This window comes from Talpa occidentalis, unplaced genomic scaffold, assembly GCF_014898055.3.
Source record: "Talpa occidentalis isolate TD23 unplaced genomic scaffold, MPIMG_talOcc4v2.1 talOcc4.2, whole genome shotgun sequence".
Taxonomy (NCBI): domain Eukaryota; kingdom Metazoa; phylum Chordata; class Mammalia; order Eulipotyphla; family Talpidae; genus Talpa; species Talpa occidentalis.
In genome coordinates, this window is record NW_023602073.1 from 56,440,754 (window position 1) to 56,453,541 (window position 12,788).

General features: G+C 47.5%; 1 long non-coding RNA gene across 2 annotated transcripts in view; it reads right to left on the reverse strand.

Moving 5' to 3' along the window:
• The window catches only part of LOC119252355 (uncharacterized), a 38,717-nt gene extending 29,828 nt beyond the window's left edge, over nucleotides 1–8,889 (reverse strand). For both annotated transcript variants that reach the window (XR_005126796.2, XR_005126795.2), the window contains exons 1-2: nucleotides 8,695–8,889; nucleotides 7,572–7,681 (exon numbers count right to left, since the gene is read on the reverse strand). This is a non-coding gene — a long non-coding RNA (uncharacterized LOC119252355). The remainder of the gene's footprint in view (nucleotides 1–7,571; nucleotides 7,682–8,694) is intronic.
• Nucleotides 8,890–12,788: the final 3,899 nt, after the last annotated feature.

Consider the following 12,788-nt stretch of genomic DNA (forward strand, 5'->3'; position numbering starts at 1 on the left):
GAACACTATCAAAAGTACTTGTTAGCAGGACTAAGGCAGGGGATCCCAAAACAAAACAAAACAAAAGTCTCAATAAGGTCATGGAGATTTGGCAAAGGCCAAAGAAGATCCTTCAGATTTTTTAGAAAGGATAATGCAGTCATACACACGTAAACAGATTTAGATTCTGAAGCCCTGGAAAACCTTAGAATGGTTAATCTAGTATTCATATCACAAAGTGCTCAAGATATAAGGAGAAAGTTGATGGTGATATGGAAAACGATACTTCCTAAAGGACATAGCCTTTTGAGTTTATGTATAATGGATGAGAGGAAAGGAGCCTACAATGGTATTTGTAGACAGGGAAGCCAGAACAGAATTCAGAAGAAATAGAGAAGGGACAATAAGAGAACCTTTAAGGAGAGAGCAGTGTGCTTTCTGTAGAGGAAGGCCATTGGAAGAACAGAAGTCCTGATAAAGAAATAGAAGGGGGAGATAGTAAGAAAATATAAAAACAATAAACACTATCTAGGGTAAAATAACCAACCACTTGTGGCCTCTTTGTTACCCCCTGTTTATTAAATAAATCCCATTATTTTTGCTCCCTAAACCTTAGCGGTCTTGCAATTGTGCGCACAAGGTAATGAACTCAGACAGTTACCAGTAAAGTATTTGGGCACAGTCCTTGGCCAGTTTTAGTGTCCCCTACTGCCCTGTAACAAAAGTACTATTATTAACTCTAATTGCATTAAATCCAACAACTTAGATGAAATGACCTATTCCGTGAATGCCACAAACTACCAAAACTCACTCAAAAAGAAAGAGATTCTCTGAAGTTCTATATATATTAAAGAAGTTGAATTTTTAGTTTGAAAAGGTATCTTCCAGATACCTTAGATACCTTAGATAACTACACTGGAAACTTTTACCAAATATTTGAAGAAGAAATAACACCAATCTCTTCTAGAATGCAGAAGAGAGAACACTTCCCAGCCTATATCATGAGGCCAGCATTATATTGACACCAAAACCAAACATAGATAGTATGAGGAAAGAAAACTACCGACTAACATTCTTCTTGAACAGATGCAAAAACACTCAGCAAAACATTAGCAATTAGAATTCAACAAGATGTAAAGTGAATACTATTTCATGACCTAGTTGGGTTTATCCCAGGAATGCAAGGCTGGCTCAGTATTTGAAAATTAATCAATGTAATCCACCTTATTGATAGACTAAAAAAGAAAAACCAAATGATCAAATTAATTGAGGCAAAAATAGTATTTCACAAACTTCAATATCCACTCATAATAAAAGCTGTCAGCAAATTACAAATAGAAAGGAACTTCCCTAATCTGATTTTTTTAGTTTGCAAAGAAATTTACAAATAATATCTTAATAATGAAGGACTGAATACTGTCCTCTAACATCAGGATCAAGGCGAGGATATCTATTTTTATCTCTTCTACTCACATTGTGCAGGAAGTCTTAGCTGATGCAATGAAGCAAGAAAAAGAAATAAGACATACAGCTCAGAAAGGAAGAAATAAAGTGATTCCCATTTGCGGACAACAGGTTTGTGTAGAAAGCATGGGATCTATCCAAAAATCTAGAACAAATGAGTTTAGCAAGGTTGCAGAATATAAGGTCACATGCAAAAACATAATTCTATATAAAACAAAGAATGCTTGGAAACTAAAATATTTTAAACAACACCATTATCGTGGTTGCCCAAAATGACATACTGAGATATTAATGAAACAAAACACAGTCTGTATCCATATGCTGAAAACTCAAATATGAATGAAAGAAATTAAAGAAAACGTAAATAAATGGAGAGACATACCATGTTCATGAATTGGAAGACTAGATAGAGTTAAACATCAGTTTACTCCAATCAAAATCTTAGTGATTTGTTGCTGTTGTTTTTGTAGATATAAGCAAGCTGATTCTAAAATGTATATGGAAAGACAATGGAACTAGAATTGCCAAAATAAATTTGAAGAAGAAAAAGTCAGATGAATCATACTACCCAATTCTAACATTTACTAAAGCTACAATAATAAAGGCAAAGTGATATTAGTGAAGGAACAGACATATAGGACCAGAATAGAGAACCCAGAAATAGACCCACACAGATATGGTCGATTAACTTTTGACAAAGGTACAAAAGCAATTCAATGAAGGTAGGATTGTCTTTTCAACAAGTGGTCTTGGAACAAATGGAATTGATATGCAAAATAAAACCCCAAAATAACCCTCAACCCAAACCTCATAATTTATATAAAAAAAAATTCAAAGTGAATCATACATCTAAGTGTTACATGTAAATCTATAAAAATTTTAGAAGGAAATATAAGACAAAATCTTTACAGCCTGGAGTTAGGAAAAGAATTCTTAGATATGATACCAAAAGCACAATCCATAAAAGAAAAAGAATTGATAAAAGTGGAGTTCTTCAAAACTTAAAACTTTTTCTCTATGAAAGTTACCACCAAAAAAAAAAAAAAAAAAAGAAAGAAAGAAAGAAAATTATCACCAAGTAAATGAAAAGACAAGCTACAGACTGGAAAGCAAATATTTGCAAATTATATATCTGATAAGAGACATATCTAGTAAAGAAGTCTCTAGACTCAACAGTTTTAAAAAAATATTTTTTAAAATGGAAAAGACTCTAAGAGAGTTCACCAAAAAGGATGTATGAGTACCAGGTTTGTACATGGAAATATGTTCAACATCATTATTACTGAAAAAAAGATAAATTAAAATCACAATGAGATATCACTACACATCTATAGAATGGAAAAATAAAATTATATTTGATGCAGGTGAGGATAGGAAGGAACTGAAATCTCATACATTGCTACTGGGAATTATCCAGCCACTCTGGAAATGTTTGGCGTTTCTTACAAAGTTAAATATACATATATCATATGATCCAGCAATCCCACTCTTGAATATTTAGCCTAGAGAAATGAAAATTCATGTTCACGCAAACAACTGTAGATGAATGTTTATAGCAACTCCATAATCACTGAAAATTGGAGACAACCTAAATGCCCTTCAATAAGTGAATGGATAAACAAACCATGATGCATATATTCAACCAAAACTACTCAGCAATAAAAATTGATATTTGCAATGACTTGGATAAATCACAAAGATATAATGCTGTGTGACAGAAGACAATGTCAAAATGTTATGTACTATAAGATTCCATTCATAGACAACATTCTGGAAAATGCAGAAGTATAGCAATGGTGAACTGATCAGTGGTTGCCAGGGATTAGGGTTAGAGGGTGGGATGATTACAATGGGGCAGCACAATGGGGGATGATGGATTTGTTAAAATGAAGGAAATCCTAATAATAATGGTGGTCACATGAATCTATACATGATTTAAAACTCCTAAACCCGGACACCCCCTAGCTCCAAAGAGTCTGCTTTATTGTACTATGCTTTTTAAAAACTTTGAACATATAATTCTGCTAAAAATCTTTAACAGCTTCCCAGTGGTCTGGACAAAAGCCAAATTCCTCCCTGGCAGGGTCTCCAGCCCACCTGCCACTCACCTTCCACCAGCATCCCTGCACTGAGTCCCAGGGAGATCAGCTTTTCCTCCTTTGAAAATGTAGGCTCACTCTGCCTCAGGTACTTGGCCCACTATGGGTCTTGGCCTCTGCGAGCTTCCCTGAGGCTACTCTGTCCTAGGCATTTGTGTCTGGAAGGGAAAGGAAGAGACCCCTCTAGCCTGTTCCCCCAAGCCCACCCCCTAGCTGGCAGGCAGCTGTCCTCAGGGTTAGGCCAACCACATTCTCAGTGCTGACAGCCCCTGAACTTCTCAGGATCTCCAAGGGAACAGGAATTAAAAACGTGGGTGTTCTGCTCCCCATTCTGTCTCTGGTGAATCCTTTCTCTCTCACACACACCTCGCTCCCCACACCTCTGGCCTACACCAAAGTTCTTCTATACAAAAAAAAATTTTTTTAAAGGTAGATTGTAAAGTAATCCTCAGAACATATCACTCGCTGGTGTGCCTCGGCTGGCCAATGCAGACCCCAGTCCTCACCCCAGAGCAGTTAATCCACCCGGTCTGGGCCACCCAGAATCTGCATTTCAGCATGACTGGGGAGGCCTCGGGGGCCCTGGCGTTGGAACCTGGATTCTGGAGCAAAGCCCCCACCTCCTTCTTTCCCTCCCAGCTCCTGGCAGAGGGCGCCAGCCAGAGACTGGGACTGAGATGGCCTCGGAAAGGCGCCAGCATCAGCACTGGAAGCCCGAGGCCAAACCCCCTCTTTAGAACCAATTTGGAAACATTTTCATTTATTCCTTTGTAAGGGAAATAGGAAAACAAGGCTGACTTCTCTACACATAATTCTCAGGGGCACAGGAGTGTGCGGGAAAGGCCAGGCTTGAGCGCACCAGGCAATTTGCTGAATTCCAGCGCTGTGGCGCCTTTGTTCTGGGGTCGCCCCTCCCTGCCCGCCCACCCCGCAGCCCCACCAAGCCTGGAACCCATGTGGGGCCTGCTGGGGACACTAGGCCTAGACCTTGCAGGGGAGGTGGGAGCAGACCCGGGGTGGTGGGGACAGGGTTGGGGAGGGGGCACAGCTGAAGTGGAGAAGGCTACTCCTACCCAAGTCGATTGGATGCAGTGGGGCCTGGGTTAGATGGGTAAGGAAATAGAGCTCTGGTTTGGGCAGCTCTTTGGGGAAGCGGTGACTCTGGAATCTGTGCCCCAAGTTGGAAGGTGTCCCAACTGAAGGTTGGGGATGAGGAGGCCAAAAGACCCATAGGGACACCTTTCCCAAAGGTCGCACCTCCTCATTCTGAGAGTCCATTCCCTTCTCCTCAGCCTTCAAGAGTCATTCGCCAACTGCAGGACATGCCACTGGGGAAGAAATCAGAGAGAGCTCCCCTCCCCCTAGCTGGGGAGTAGACTCTTCTTCCCAGCCCCACTCAAGGCTTCAGACACCGCCTTATACAATGAGGATGCGCAGACTGCTGGGTGGGCAAGGAACAGGAGGGAAAGGCCCTGGCGGAGGGTTCTTCCCAACCATGGGCTGCTTCTAGAGGCCCCTGAAGTTTCCTGGCCAGTTCCTTATAGGGCCAGAGGGCGCTCATCCAAGAGCCAAGGCATTGAAGGAAAAGAAATGTGCCCTCTACACTTGGTTTCCCCTCAGAAGCCACAGAAGCTCTGGTAAAACCTAGATTTGGTCACTCTCCTGCTTAGAATCTTCCCTTGTCCCCATTCTTGAATGAAGAACAGTGCCCCTAGTCCTGTGCCCTCATACACCCTTGACATCACCCCCCACCCCTCCACTCCCCTCAAGCTCTGCAATCACACTTTGCAGGCTTCTTTGTTGCTCAATCCACTCAACCTCTCTCCCACCTCGGGGCCTTGGCACTGGCTATTCCTTCTGCCCTAATGCTCTTCCCCCAAATATCCACATGGACCCCTTCTGGGTCAGGACTCTGTTTAGATGTCTCCTCAGAGAAGCCCTCTCTAACAGCCCCTTATGAAAAGCAGCATGCCCTCTCCTGCTCACCCCCCTTCACTGTCCCCAGTGCTGACCATCATCGAAGACTGTTGAACATCAGCTCCATGAGGACAGATCTTTGCTGTGGTCACTGCTGTGTCCCCTGCACCTGAAGCAACATCCAATACGTAGTAGGTGCTCAATCCATTTTTGTTCAATGAATATGGGGGCCCTGTCTCACCCTCCTCATCCTCAAGTCCCACCTACAAGACAGGTGTTGAATATGGAATTGAGTGGGCGAGCTGCTCCCAGACATAAGACTGGGGCTCAGGCCAGACATCAGGCCAGACCCTGAGCCTCAGAGCCACGCTTCTAATTTCTTCAGCATGGTGCTTCACCCTCTGCTGGCCCCCTCGGCTCCCCCAGCTGTTTCTCTCCCCAGGGGTTGCCCAGGTGGGGACCAGCTGGCCCAGACGCATCAGGGCAACTACTACTGTGCCAAGGCTCAGCATTGTAAACTCAGCAGGCCTCATAATACCCATAAAGGTGGTACCCAGGCATATTTTGTAGGTGAGGAAACTGAAGCCAAGAGGACCAGTGACATGCCCAAGAACATGCAAGGAGGGAGATTCCCAGCCGTGATGCCAGGCCGGGGCTCTTTTCCTGGTGTCACAGACCCAAGTTCCCATCAGCCCACACACCCATGAGCCCTCAGGCTGTGTAAGTCTGGAAGGGTCTGGTTACATTTATTATGGCTCCCCACTCACCACTTCCTCCTCCTACCCCCAGCCAGGTGGCCCTGACATCAGCACAGGAGCCGTGATCATTTGTGAAGGAGAGGGAAGTGACTTTTGTCTATTGAGTTCCTGCCATGGGCTGGTTATCACACCAAGCATTTTATATACATCACCTCTGAGAGTCTCACCATGACCCCATTACACAGATGAGCGCACTGAGGCCAGAGAAGTTAAGCGACCTGTGCTACACCACTCACCTCATAAGTGGCAGAATGGAGTTTCTGATACCCTGAAATGGCCCACCAAGTCCCTGAGGCTTTCCTGTCCCTCCTCCCACAAACTCTGAAGCCCCCTGCCCCGGGGAAATGTCCCTGCCAACCCCTGGGTGGGCAGGAGAGAGCGAGCAGGGGCAGGCCAGGCCCAGCATGAGAGAGCGGCGGGGGTGGACACTGTGTTTATTAATTTTCTGCCTCGGTGGGTCTGCAGCCCCAGCCCGAGCCCACAGAGTTGCCATCCAGTCTATTAAATAATTCTATCTGGGAAGAACCTGGCATGCGAGGGACCGTGCTGATGGGCCTTTAAAATTTAATTGCCGTGCTAAACGAGATTAGAAGTGGGGAGGTGGCGGGGCGAGGCCCAGATGAAAGGATGGCAGTGTTTGAGGTAAGGGGGGGGCGTAGGAAACAAATTCTTGTGAGCCCCTCTCAGCCCTGGCCTCCCACACCTCCAGGACCACCTGGCGGGGGCACCTAGGCCTGAGACCCCAAACCTCCCCATCACCTGGCACAGTGTTGGTTCCCTTATAGCCTGACCCCCACATTCTTTCCCACCCACAGGTTCCCCCAGGTCAGCCACACCAGTCTAACACCTTTTCCTGAATGTTCCACCCTAGGTCCCACCTCCTAGCCTTTGCTTTGAGGTCCCTAACTCAGGGTGCTGTTTTCCCTTCACCAGCTAACACTCTCCCACCCCACAGAGGCAGAGCCACTAGCCCTGGTTTCTGTCTGCTGAGGGGGATCAGGGGCCCCACAGGGAAAGCTGTGGATTTTAAAATACAGAGTTGCATGCTGGTGGATAACATTTTGAGTGAATAGTATTTTCAGGTCTTAAAAAGCTCTTAAAAATTTTATTTTCCTCCCTTCATTTCTCTTTCCGCCTTCCTCTCGTCCAAGTAAGTGGCCAGCTCTGAGGCTCTGGGCACCAAGGAAATGAGGTTTGATGAAGGCCAGAAACAGGGCCCTGTCTTCTCCCCTCTTCTACGCCCCCTTAGCCTGGTTTCTTTCCTTCACATCACTGAGATTCAGAACCTTCCACCTTTCAGTCAGCTTTGCCCCAGAGCACTCTTACACCCCAGCACTTCATTACCCCCACTTACCAAGGCCTCACTGTCCACTCAGCTGACTTCTCCCCACTCCGAGCCCCTTTTTCCATTTTCCTGTTCAAGGCTGCAAGCTTCTGTGCTTATCATTTCTCAGGAAATTGTCCCTGAAAAGCATGGACAATTCCACAGCTCTGAGCTTCTCATTCGTTGAGGACCTACTGTGTGACAAGGCACAGTTTGAGGGCCTAGGGACACAGCAGTAAGCAAGACACAGTCCTGTGGAGCTGACATTCTGGTGTGCAGAAACGAAATAGGTAAACGAGTAAGCAAATAATATCACTACGGAAAATGTGATGTTATGTGTGCCATGAAAGAGTTAAAATGCCAGGACAGGTGGTGATGGGCTGCGGGCATCTCTGTTAGGTGAGGTGGCCAGGAGGGACTGTCTGAGGCATTGACATCTGATCAGAGACATGAGGCCAAGAAGCAGCCCACTGCGCAAAACCTTGTAGGAAGGAACATCTGGGACAAGGACGTGGTAAGGGCAAAGGCCCTGAGGTAGGAGTGCCAGTGTAAGGTTGAAGAAGCCCCCCTAAGGTTGGCTTAGGGTTGCCTGGGAAACAATGAGTGACAAGAGATGAGGTTGGTATTTTAACCCCCAAAGCTTCACTCAGTCAGGGCCACCCCTGGGTGTTCTTTGGAGAAGGGGCCTTGAATCTTGCTGGTGATTTCATTGTCGGTAGTGCAGACCCATGTGATGGAAAGAAGGCCACAGGCATCTCTGTGGCTCCATAAATGGCCATAAAACCTGGCAGGCTAGGAGGGAATTCTGGGAGGGAAGACAGTTTAGGACCTGGGGAGCTGCAGCCTCTGGGCCTCATGTCAGATAGCAGAGCAGAACCGAGGCATCTCCCATCTAGATGGAGACCAGCTCCACCCACCAGTCCCTGGGACCCCAGCTGAGGACCTTATCTCACCATTTTCCTGTACTTTTCTCTTATATCATCCCTGTGGCTTCTGCTCCCCCATCATGTCAGCTCACACGTGGCCCATGGGTCACACACCTGCACATCGCCTTCTCTGTAGGTGACTGAGCTTCCCCTATCACCACCAGTCCCTCCTCAGACCTCCCCACTAGGAGCCAGAACGCTCCAGCTGCCCCCTATTATCCCTGTACCTGTGACATAAGGGTCCAGCTCCTGCTCAGGCGAAACGGACTGGGGTTCAGGACAGGTGTGCATCGTGGGTGCTGTTGCCTGAGGCTCGTGTAGAAGGAGAGGCAGGGGCTATAAACCTGAATCCCACCCCCATCAGCCCACCTTGCTTAGAAAGAGCCTGCTGATGGCAGCCTGGTCACTTTGCTATGGCAACATTCCAGCATTTCCAACAACAGAACTCTTTTCTCAAATGGAATCTAAGTAGAATCACAATGTGCAAAAGAGATAAAAGTCATATTTTGTTAGTACAAATGTATTTGATATGTTTGCTTGTATGCCACATTCTTATTATAATAAGAGAGAAAATGATAATAAGATTAGATGAGAACAAGGCTGTTTTGTTGAATATAAGATAAAAATAAGGGATTATCAGTGACAGTTCTGTCCTCAGCCTCCAACTTGTTTGCACATTTTGTTTGTGTTGTTCTCTATTACTTATTCATACAGATCAGTCACTGCAAGTTGAAAGAAGGTTTGGTTTCTTATATTATCCCTCCTCACAAGCCTCTTCAATTAAATACAGATGCAGGAGATTCTTTAGCCCATGTCCACTCAATGCAACTTTTCTGGTGATTTCAAATGGGTTAAAAGTTGTGTGACATGAGAGGATAGATCTGAAAATTCTCATCACAAGAAAAAATAAATTTGTAACTAGGTATGGTGACAAATGTGAACTAGGCTTATTGTGGTGATCATTTCATAATATATACAAGTATCAAATCATTATGCTGTACACCTGAAACTAATATAATGTTCTATGTCAATTATACCTCAATAAAAAAAGTTTTGTAATATAACTGCCAGCCTATAATTGTCATTAAATATTGCATTATCATTAAAATAGTTTTGAAAATGGATTTGAGTCAAACATTTGTGGACTCTGCAATGTTTCCGGAATAGCCCCAGGTGTCTGCAGACAGGGTTTGGAAGCCCGGCTTTGTAGCCACATTCCACTCGGAGATTCCTCCATCTGAAGTCAGGGGCCTGGTCCCCCAAACCCAACTGGTTCCTTGTTTCCCAAAGATTCAGACAGGTTCAGAGTTGGGAGGGACCCCTGGTACAAGGTAGTTTAGCCCCTTGTAGAAGAATTCATCCCCTTAGAAGGCTTCCAGATACGATCCATTCTGGGCAGCACTGACTGTTAAACCCCTCTCAGCTCTGAGCCTATAGAATGAGCATAATCATATTTACCAAGCCGGACTGCTCTGAAATGGAACGAGATGGTACTGAACTGGCACTCGGGGGTATTTAGCCTCTTAGGTCCTTCCTTTCATTAAGCATCTTCACTTTAGAGGGGCAGACAGTCTTATGTCTGTAAAGATAAGTAAACAGTGTGGAATGTGCTTTGTAGGATAGGCGGGGATGGGGGTGGGGGTACTGCTCCCCTGGAAGGCTCCTAAGGGAAGTCTGCTCAGAGAGGCAGCCGGTGACAGAGAAGCTTCCCCAACTCCACATGCCTACCCCACCCCCAACCCACACTGGCCTCAGAGCCTCATCTGTCTTCCCTCCTGTCACCCAAACTGGATCCTGGTGGAGGAGGCAGGGGATTAAATCCCAGGGCCACTCCCGCCCCCGCGAAGGAGCTGGCACTTCATTACCTGCCTGCCCAACTGTCCGCGGACATCGATCAGCCGTGGCCTGAGTGACCTCGGATCGATGGGCAGCATGTTATTTACTGAATTCTGTCCTGAACTGGCTGGGAAGAGGGGAAAGGGACCTGCTCAGAGCAAAGCAGCCACTGTAAACCCTAGGGTGGGAGGGAAGGGAGAGGGGGTAGCGGGGAGCGCTCTGCCTGGAGTCAGGCGTTCTGGGTCCAGCCCCAGGACAGGAGGTATGACCTTGGGAGATTGGAGGAGATCTCTATGCCTTGCCCTTCCCTGAGCTTCTGTGTCCTCTGTAAAAGGATCAAGGTGGGGCCAGCAAGATCGCGAACTCAGCAGCCCTCGGGGCCAGCAGGTAATGAGGATGAGTGAAGGGGCAGGTGGAAGGGGCTATGCCTTGTCCAAAGGGAGGCCCCTCACTCTTGCCCCTCTCTCCAGCAGGTACTTGAGCTCAGGCCACCTTCACTGCCCACCTCTGACTTGGCCTAAACTGGGGACGCCTCCCCATGCCTACCGCAGGCAAGATCCCGCAAGAAAGCTCCTGTGTCTTCACTTCACCCTGCTGCTACAGGCCTTCTATCCAAGCCAGGCCCTGTGCGGGGCAGCCAGGAAGTTAGGCTTCCAGGAAGAGGCTGTGTTTGAGATGGGCCTTGATGGAGCAGAGGACTTGGAAAGATGGACACAGGATTGCCAGGAATCAGCACCCCCCTGTCCCCACAACTCTACCCCAGGCCAGACCCTTCGTAAGGTCAGCCTGGTGACCTCGGCTGACCAGCACGGGCACCTGACTGGGCAGCCTGTTACCACAGAGGCTGCCTTGGCCTGGAGTCTGCTTGGAACTTGCCCTGGTCACAGTGCACTGACTGTCAGCGGGAGAATCCGTGATGGGCCAGGGCACGAAAGTGAGACACGACGCCCTGTGAGTAACAGAGGAGCAGGGAACCAGCTGGTGGGACAAGGAGAGTGGACTATGCACGGGCTGAGGGGACCCACCCAGGATGGGACACACTCACCCAGGGCCAGTCCTTGGCCCCCACCACCTCACAGGGACCCAGCCCCAGTCCACATATACCTTCAGTGAACCTCTCAATAAGGTAACTTAAGTGTGTCTCTTCTTTGCCACCAAAATATTGAATCAGGACGAGGCATAAGGGCATCCACAGCAGAGAACACAGCTGGGGAAGGCAAGCACGTGACCAGTGGTGTGTCTGGATGGGGAGGTGAGTGGACCGCCCAGGCTAGAGCAGTGCCGGGGTTTGCGTACATGTGTGCACATGTGTGTGGGACTATCTGCCTTGCCCGTAGGGGGTTCAGAGATGTGGAGGATCAGCATATAGGAGGGAATAAGAGGCTGGGAGAGTGGGCTGGGGGCTCAGAGCATCAGGAAACGCTGTGAACAGATAGACGAATGTCCGAGATGAGGTAGTGGGCCACAGGACCTGAGGCAGAGAAAGGGCCCGGGCTGAGCGGGACCAGCAGTGGAAGGGTCAGCACCAGAGGCCTGGGAGGACAAGGCCAGGGCAGAAGCACTGGTTATGGGGACACAGAGAGAGGGGGCTGCTGTTTCCAGTCTGGACAACAGAGAGAATTGCAGGGCAATTGACCTAAGAAGAGATGCTTGCTTGCTTGGCAGGCTGGGGCCTGTGATTTTTAAGGTGAAACTGTGCCAGGCAGTTGGAATCACTGATCAGGAGCCCAGGAAAGAAGGTGGTAGTTGAAACCAATTTAGAAAGCATGCTCATGGAGGGGAGAAAGGAGACTCCGAGAGACGATGATCGTGCCTGCCAGGGCTAGTTGCCCATCTACTGTCCACTCTGCCCAGTTACCATTCAGACACCAATTTTGATGTGTGGGGTTTTCCCCTAAACCAAGCAATGCTGCTGCCAACACCAGCTGGGTGTGCTAGAATCTCACTCAGTTCGGATGCTATCCACCTGGAGAGAGACCCTACTGCCTTAGGGCTCAGTCCCAAAGACTGCTCTCACTTCAGATGCCAGTCACAAGACCAATTTGTCCTCTGTGCTTCTGATCAACAGACTAAATCAGAGGTCCCCACACCTGCTCCTAGAACTCAGAGAACCTGGAGTTGCTCGCAGAACTGTGCACCATTCATCCTGAATCCCCACGTGTCACCAGCCAGGAAGCTCTCAGAACACAGGTCTCTAAAGGGTTTCTTAGGAGGTTTCAACAAATAGACAAGACTGACTGACTCACTGGCCGGTAGTGGTAAATTCAGCCTCAAGCCCTTCTCCCTGCCCCAGGGATCAGGGTGTGGGACTGAAAGCTCCAAGGCTCTAATCACAGTGCTGGTTCTCCTGGCAACCAGCCCCCACCCCTAGGTGCTTTCCGAAAGTCACCTTATTAACATAACAAAAGACACCTTTGCTGCTCTAATCCAGGAAATTTCAAGGGTTTTAGGAGCTCTGCCAGAAACAGGAACGAAGACCAAATAT